This window comes from Zingiber officinale, chromosome 6A (assembly GCF_018446385.1).
Source record: "Zingiber officinale cultivar Zhangliang chromosome 6A, Zo_v1.1, whole genome shotgun sequence".
Lineage (NCBI taxonomy): Eukaryota > Viridiplantae > Streptophyta > Magnoliopsida > Zingiberales > Zingiberaceae > Zingiber > Zingiber officinale.
Genome location: NC_055997.1, coordinates 115,095,695 through 115,104,996, shown reverse-complemented (window position 1 = coordinate 115,104,996; position 9,302 = coordinate 115,095,695). Strand labels below are relative to the sequence as shown.

The following is a 9,302-nucleotide window of genomic DNA, read 5'->3' as shown; positions in this document are numbered from 1 at the left end:
TGATAAAAAGAAATTTCTATAATTTTAATTTTTCAACATCTGAATAATTTACAAAGAAGAAAAATAAAATATCTTTCCAATCTACAAATAAGGAAAGAGATCTAATCTCTTTCTTTAATATTTTGTAGATCCTTTTAAAAGAGATATTTTAATTTTTAATCTCTCCAATAAATTATATCTTTCACATAAGAAAATTTTAAAATTAAAATTCTTTTTAATTTAATGGGGGCAGTCCACCTAAGCTTGGGTTCAAGCTAGGGCCGGCCACCCATGAACCAAGGATTGGCCGGCCCTAGCTTGATCCACAAGCTAGCTTGGCCGGCCCCTACATCATGGGTATAAAGGTGGGTATAGTACTCTATAAATAAGAGGCTACGATAGGGACCGAGAGGAGGAATTGGTTTTGGTCTCCCGATAAAATTAAGCATCCCGTGTTCACCCCGAACACACAACTTAATTTTATCAATAATAATTCATTCCACTAGAGAACTATTATTGAACTACCGCACCAATCCCAAATTATATTTTTGGGCTCCTTCTTATTATGAGTGTGTTAGTCTCCCTGTGTTTAAGATGTCGAATGTCCACTAATTAAGTGAGTTACTGACAACTCATTTAATTAATATCTTAATCCAAGAATAGTACCATTCAACCTTATCATCATGTCGGACTGAGTCCACCTGCAGGGTTTAACATGACAATCCTTATGAGCTCTTCTTGGGGACATTATCAACCTAGATTACTAGGACACAGTTTCCTTCTATAATCAACAACACACACTATAAGTGATATCATTTCCCAATTTATCGGGCTTATTGATTTATCGAACTAAATCTCACCCATTGATAAATTAAAGAAATAAATATTAAATATATGTGCTTGTTATTATATTAGGATTAAGAGCACACACTTCCATAATAACTGAGGTCTTTGTTCCTTTGTAAAGTCAGTATAAAAGAAACGACCTCTAATGGTCCTACTCAATACACTCCAAGTGTACTAGTGTAATTATATAGTTAAGATAAACTAATTCCTAATTACACTACGACCTTCCAATGGTTTGTTCCTTTCCATTTTGGTCGTGAGCTATTGTTTATAATTTATAAGGTACTGATAACATCATCTTCTGTATGTGACACCACATACTATGTTATCTAAAATATAAATTAATTGAACAACTACAAATAAATGTAGATAATTTGACCAAATGTGATTCTTTATTCAAAATAAATATTTATAAAAGGTTAGACTTTCAGTATACACTCTAACAATTAAGAAGCATGGAAGCGCGCTCAACCATCATGAGCAAGGATTTGCACAGTCTTCCAGATATAGGGCTGACGCAAGCCTAGATCGCGCCTGCTCAAAGAAACGCAAAGAAAAGTTTCAAAGTGTGGGTGTTCATTGTATTGATCGACGTAAGGAAGCAAGCATATTGCCGAACGACAGTCTTCAATGGGCCGATCGGAAAAGAAAGTTGCTAACATGGTCATTCAGTTAGAGCGGTCGTTTAGTCGACTGTCGGGTTATGGCGGTCCGATCAGAAGCTTTGGAGTATCACAAGCCCATCGGGTGAACGCTCATTGACAATTTATCTAGTTAGTTGGACTTGCAACCTCCTTCGACTAGACTTGAGGGGGAGGCATGTGATGCGACGATAAGGTGGGGCCCACCCAACAGGGGTCAGTTGCCACGATGGAGGTCCAAGTCAAGGCTGTCAATGTTTGGGTATCATATAGCCGATCGAGAGATTAGGTGGTTAACCCAGAGGAGAGGGTTCCAGTCTGACTCCACCTTTGACTCATGGAGGTATGACAAACAACCAATGCTCGAGTCTGTTGTTGGACGCCGAATGGAGGAGAAGACTATAGGTAGAATCTTGGTCGAACAACTACCCCGCTCGGCCTGGATACCAGACTTGACGCTGGCCGTAGGCCAGGAAACCGTTCGGACGGAGATCGCCGTTTACCAAACCCGGCCTGGCACAGGCAGGGCCATCTGAGGCCAATCGGTCGAAGAAGCTCCGACCGAGCGGGCTAGCCGCTCGACCAGACAGCCATTGAAGACCCACTGTGATTATCTCTTGACAACCTTTTGGGAGTTAGTGCCACTGACACCGGGCATGGTTGACAAGAAGATCGTATGACGGAAGCTTCCACTGTCACATCAGAGATATGCTCGGCTCGTTAAGGTATTGTGTCAGGAACACTTTACTGACAAGTCTTTTCAGGGGAAACTTCGAGACATGCGCTCGTTTGGGGAAGCGTGCACGCGCGCTACAGGAACTATATATAAAGGGAGGTCTAAGCATCGGCGGAGGTACGCGAGATACACTATTTGCGCTACAGTCTTCGTTCTTGTTGCTCCCTTTCTATTTCATCATCGGTGACTGACTTGAGCGTCAGAGGGCTAACGCCTGGGACCCCTTCCCTGACTCGGCATTGACGTCATCTGTCTTACAAGGTGGAGCAGAGCCTATAAACAGTCAGCGGGAGTGCCACATCCTTAACTTTTCATCTTATCGACTTTCGGACAGGATCAATTAAAAACTACAAGGACTTATTATATATTTTCTCTTTTTAATTTCCGACGGATATTCCATCTATGTCGGGATAAAGATTCCGCGAAGAGAGAGGACACAGGTCCACCGATGTGGCGATGAGTTGATTGACCCCACCAAAATGACGAGTTTGTATTGGTTGGTAACCAGATTTAATATACATTCAAAAAACGCATTATATTTCGAAGCAGCGATCCCTAAGAGCCTCAACGATGTCTCATTTGCCTATAAATTGAATCACTCTCGTATGAGTGTAAATGAATCAAGACACTTATTATATATTTAAAATTAGATTTGATAAAAATTTATTTGAGCTCGTTTAATGAGACTCGTTAAAATAAATAAATCAAGTTTTTCATAATATTCGACTCGTTAGTTCGTGAACATATTCATTAAGCTCATTAATCAACTTTTAAATAAAAAAATAATAATGTTAATATTAAATTTATAGATTTTACACTCTATCTATCAAATATATAGATAAATTTATTAAATTTATTTATTAGAATAAAATTATAAATTTTAATAAAAAATATTATAATTTTCTCTAAATATATAATTAATTTTTAATAAATATTTAAATTTATAATTTATATTTATTAAATCACTCGATAAAAATTGAAATAAATTTATGAGCAATCAATATATTTCTTAAATAAATTTGGAGCTATAAACAGTCAAACTCAGACATTCAAAAAGTCCGGCTCGCCACCACCCCTAAGCTCTCGTCTCCCAATTCCTCGCCGCTTCCTTCTCTCGACTCCTCTTAGCCATCACGCGCTAGGGTTTCCGCGGATCATTCTGAGTTGCTCGGATCCGTAGCTTCTCATCGCCGTTGGTGCAACGGGTCGCCCTTCGATTGTTAGCAGTACTCTTCTTCTAGTTTGATTGTTGTCGCGTCGCTGAACAATTTCTTCCTTATGGGGGCTGTGGATCCGCATCTTCTATGCAGGTTGCAGTGTTCAATGTCGTAATGTATAAAATTGTACAAATGTTGTAAATTTGAATGGTTTCGATTCATTGGAAAGTCTTTTTTTTGTTCTTCTTCTTGCAATTTTCCCACTTAACGAGATTCCATAGAAGCATAAAACACGATTTTGTAAGTGTACTCTTTCTTGTATTCGTTCTTGTTGAATTTGAAGTATTATGTAGTTTCCTTGCTGGTCTTGGAGGATTGTGGTAATTCTTAACTATTATCTTAATGCAATTTTTACCTTTTTTTCTTGGTTTTCAGAAGAATGTGGTGTCCATTTTGCACTTTATTTCAAGGCTTGATTGACCTGTTCTGCACTTTTTACAGCGAGTTTTAATGTTTTAATGGAATCCAAAGGCCGGAAAAAGAAATCCAGTAGTAGTAGCTCATTGCACTGCGAAGCTCCCCTCGGCTACATCATTGAGGACGTTCGACCACACGGTGGAATCAAGAAGTTCCAATCTTCTGCCTACTCCAACGTAAGAATCAAAACCACAACTAAATATGTTTGTTTTTGTTATATATATTGGTTATCTTGGCTCGATTTAGTCCTTAAATTCCTTGTGGTTTTCCAATTGTTTGATGATTTTACAGTGCGCCAGGAAGCCATCTTGAGATTTATACAAACGCCTTCTTTCAGTAGTGTATAATTTCCCATATATTCCACTTGATTCTTCTGCTTTTGTCAATCTCAAGCTAGCTGTTTTCAAAAAATCCAACTTTTTTTTCACACTCTTTTTGGTCTCCAATTGTCTGTCTCATCGTTGCTCAAATTTTCCATTGTTTGATTCATTAATGGCGATATCACTGGTTGATTCTCCTTATCCTTCTGTTCCCTGCCCGATTGGATTCGAGGGCTATGAGAAGCGTCTTGAAATCACCTTCTCAGGGGAATCCATCCATTTGGACCCCCATCGCTGGGGACTGCGAACCCTTTCACAGGCACAAATTGATTCCATCCTAGATTTGGCTCGTTGCACCATTGTTTCTCAGCTCTCTGACAAGGAATTTGATTCCTATGTCCTCTCTGAATCGAGTTTGTTTGTATATCCGTACCAGATAATCCTCAAGACATGTGGAACCACAAAACTCCTGTCCATTCCCAGAATCTTGGTACTTGCAGAGGAGCTCTCGCTATCCGTCCTATAGGCAAAGTATTCCTGTGGTACCTTCAGTTTTCCCAATGTGCAGCCGTCTCCCCACCGGAGCTTCTCTGAGGAAGTAGCTGTTCTCGACCAATTCTTCGGAGACCTGAAATCGGGCGGTAATGCATATGTTATCAGTGATTCTGCCAATTCAAACCGCCAATGGCATGTATACTACGCCACAGAGAAACCTGAGCTCCCCATGGTCACCCTTGAAATGTGCATGACTGGATTGAACACAGAGCAAGCATCAGTCTTCTACAAGAATTCACAGGAAAAAGGTGGTCAGGTCTCTTCTTCCAAGGATATGACAAACCGCTCAGGGATTTCCGATATCATCCCTGAGATGGAGATATGTGATTTCGACTTCGACCCCTGTGGGTACTCAATGAATGGAATTCATGGTTCGGCGCTATCTACGATCCATGTGACACCAGAAGAAGGTTTTAGCTGTGCTAGTTATGAAGCAATGGGTTTCAATCCCCATCTCCTAGGCTTATCAGGACCTGGTCGAGAGGGTTCTTGGGTGCTTTGGTCCTTCTGAATTCTCACTCGCGGTGACCATCTTTGGGGGACGAAGACTGGCAGGCACTTGGGGGCGGAAGATAAACCTCGACGCTTACAAGTGCAACGGTATGGTGGAGCAAGGTCTACCAGAGGGTGGTCTATTGATCTATCAGACATTTTCTACCTCTGCTACTGTAATGTCACCAATATCCACCCTCCGTTGTTACTGGGCATACGAAGCCGGCAGAACAGAGAAAGCTAATGTTAAAGGCTCATGGCCAGAAAGCAAGGATGGTGACGGCGATGAAGGGGAGGCATAAGAACAAAGTTGAAGAGAGGGTGCCATTATTCTATCTTTGTCGTGTTAGATCTCTGCTCTAGGTGGTCCACAATGAGCATTAGAAGCTAAGAATTCATGTATTTAGGCCTTTTTGACAATCAATATAGTTACATTTTATCGATTGTGTTAAGACTACAATTTAACGAGGATGATGATATGTGTATACACACAAGAGACGAGAAAACACGGTAAGACTAGGCGACACACGATGGAGTCACAAATGAGCTGAGTTTTTCTCTTTTGTTCAATAATTTTAAAGGCTAATATGAATTCGTCTCCACTGATAGAACTTTGAGTACGAGTTTTTAGATACATTAGAAAATCATAAATAGTTCCTCTTCCCATCTCCAACTCTTAACTCTGCTGCAGCGACACACTGTAGAATTGCATTGCAGTTGCTTACAAAGCCACCTAAGAAAGAAGGAGAAATCCAAGATTAAACACTGCATGTCACAGAGTGCAATTACATCACACTCCTAGACGATCAGAGATGTCAAGCAAATGCGATGCAGCTCTGCCCTCTGACATCTCCCAAATCAAGCACTCTCTTCTGCTTACTCTGTTTCGCTTTGCGCAGTGAGGCGAGGAAAGAGTAAGTGGTGGAGATTGGAGCACCGTGAGGGACTCTGTTTCCTTGCTCTGTTCTTGGTCCCCCGCCCACATGGGAGCAGCTGCTGCTGCTGCTGCTGTTCTGTTCGGTCAGTTCTTGTTCTGCTCCTTCTGCTGCATCTCCTTTTTATCACTGTATCTTTTCTCGCTTGCCTCCATTCTGTTTTGCTTTGAATGGTGTTTCACTCGTCAAAGTTCAAATAATTACTGGACTTGTAGACGTTAAAATCATTCATTAATTGTAAATGTTTTGAATGAGCAACAGTAGGAAACGTGTAGTTAGAGATGGATCGAATGACCCAGGAGACTATTTTTTTTTTTTTAGGATGAACTTTCATTGCGAGACCTATAAATTTGATGACGCAAATCACTGATCCTCTCCCTCAAACTCTTCGCCTCCGCTTCATCTCTTGATGGAGAAGGCAGCAACTGAGTCGGAGGAGGAGGAGGAAAAGTAGTGTTGCCGTGGCGAGCGTGGAAGGGCAAGCTGAAGACGAAGAAACCGAGATCAGCATGAACGAGGCTGCACGGACGCTGTGATGGAGAAGACGGGGGCGGGGGAGTGGGGACGGCAGAGGAGGAAGTGTTGCCGGCTGATTCGATTCGTCGAAGGCGATCTCTGAAGGCTCGCAGGAGGTCACACAGGTGCTGTGATGTTGGCGTAGGCGGCTCAATCACTACTTCTTCAACATGTTTTCCCAAGTATGATTTAGACAATGATAATGCCCCATATATAATAAAGACAAAACGAGTAAAGACATTTATGATATACAAACATCAAAAACATGCTATTCATAATGAATTTGATTTTATTGTTTTCATCCAACAACAATACAATCAAACATTAGCCCACTATTAAACTTTATACTCTAATTTTATTATTATTTTTTTCCAACAATCAAACAGACACCTGGAGGTGAAAATTTTCAAAAGCTTAAAAAAAATGCTTAAATGGGCCTCTCCACATTGAACTTCTGCAAATAAATATATAACAAAATGGTATACTATGAGCTTGAGCAAGGTTGTCCTATGTCATGCCCTAACTCAATAGTGCCAAATTAATAAAAACAAAAAGAATTAAAATAATAATAAATTAAATGTTTTAAACAATAATTTACTGAATATTTTAATAACTATATTATTTTTTTATTAACTATTAAAACTTATGGGTGACATAATGCCCATGGGCCAACCTAAACACACAATTTTGCTTCATTAGTTGTATAGGGATGACTGGATAAGAGATCTAGTCGCACACGACATGATCAGCTTCACACTCCTTGTAAAGTTAGACACAACCAACTGAATTCCTCTGCATGATCAATGGACACCTCTACATGATCAACTGATCAATATTTATCCATAAAGTTCTATTGTATAGTCTATCTGTAAAGATTATTCCATGCGTTTAGTGAAGTGGTCCATAAAAATTATTTTCTTTCAGAAAATTAATGAGAAAATAAAATTTTAAACAAATGATATATTTATATAATCATAACAGCTAGTCTCCATATTTACACAGAATAATATTCTAGACCGTTTCTGATGTAGCTTATGACCAAATGATGCACCTAAAATAGTACATTGTCAAGATTCATGCATTCTGCATTGTGCATTGCACTGGGGAAGCTTAAATTTTTGTCTCGTCTTACGTACGACCAATCCACCATCTAATAGGAATGTACGTCAACTTTACATAAGTAAAATGTGTTAAGATTTTAGACACATAACAGTAACTAAAAGTAAACGTATTTGAGATGATGCAAAAATTTATAGCAAATTAAATTAAAAGGAGTTTTGGTGTATCATAGATACGTCAAGAAGAGTGAAATAAGAAATACCTTGGCCAGTCATGTAAGGAGAAAAGATGTGAATCGAGATCTATTAAGAACAACTTCATCATATAGCAATCCAGTTTTTTATTATAAGCATGACTATAAATGCCCTCCTCACCGAGCCACAGACATCCAACCGAGAAGCAAATGAACAACCAGTGAATAAATATTTCCAACAAACAACTGGAAACCCAACTCGTGATGGATCTCTCTCAGCTACCTAGATCAGAAGATAGAACTAATTAGGAACAAACAAGAGGGTGCTTCTGAATCATGAATCATAAACAAAAAAAAAAAAAAAAAGCAGCACAATGATGGGTTAATTACCAATTAACTTGGACCAATTTGTATGGTATTGTTGTCACGCCCCGGGGGAGTCTCTGTCCGAAGAAATTTCGGCAACACCTCCTCTGTACGGGTGACAATTTGAAACATTTCTACCGGCACAATATACATCAGCCACATACGGCTGGAACATATACACAACCACGCAGTTTATATCATCAGCCCACTCAGCTGGAACAAAATATACAACAACCACGCAGTTATATATATATTTTACAGCTCACTCGGCTGTACTAAAACCAAAACACAACGGAAACCGATAGAACACCAAACACAAGACTGCTAGCCGGCTAGGCTTACACCACACTACAAAACATCACTCCGGAAACAAAACCGAAACACAAGCTAGATACACAAATACCAAAATGCAAATAAACAGCGAAGACAGATCTTCTGATGTGACATGGGGACTAGCAGGCAGGATACTTCAATCGATTCCATAAACAACCTGGTACCTGAAAAAGATAGTGTCCACGAGGGTGAGTTCAACAACTCATCGAATACCAATAGACATGTATAGCAAGCTATAACAGACAGTAATAACTTTGGAGTACAGTCTACTGAACAAAAGCTGGAATGCTCAATAGAAAAGGGCTGAAGAGATCTGTACTCACCAGGGTCTCCAATCAGAATAGTTGGGTCATCATACCGAGAATATAATAAATCCTGTATGCATGTCAATCATATGCATCCATATAAATGCAGCAAGTAAATACAACAAACACAAGCAATAAATGCATCATGCATATGATGCCAATGTCATGGTCATCCCTGACGCCAGTCAGTCATCTCACACACACTGGTGACCGAGTGGGTAGGGCTGTGACAACCGTGCACTCTGACGTCACTGCTCCTGATGAATAACCGAGTTGACAGGATGCTGTCGGAGTACACCTATCCTCCTACCCCAAAAATCATAAATGGGGGAGCTCAATGCTCTCATCTCCAGGTACACGATGATGGGGAGGAAATCTCTGCCGGCTACCAC

General features: G+C 39.9%; 1 pseudogene; it reads left to right on the top strand.

The window, feature by feature from the left end:
• Positions 1-4,018: 4,018 nt before the first annotated feature.
• LOC121994329 lies at positions 4,019-5,595 on the top strand (annotated as a pseudogene).
• Positions 5,596-9,302: the final 3,707 nt, after the last annotated feature.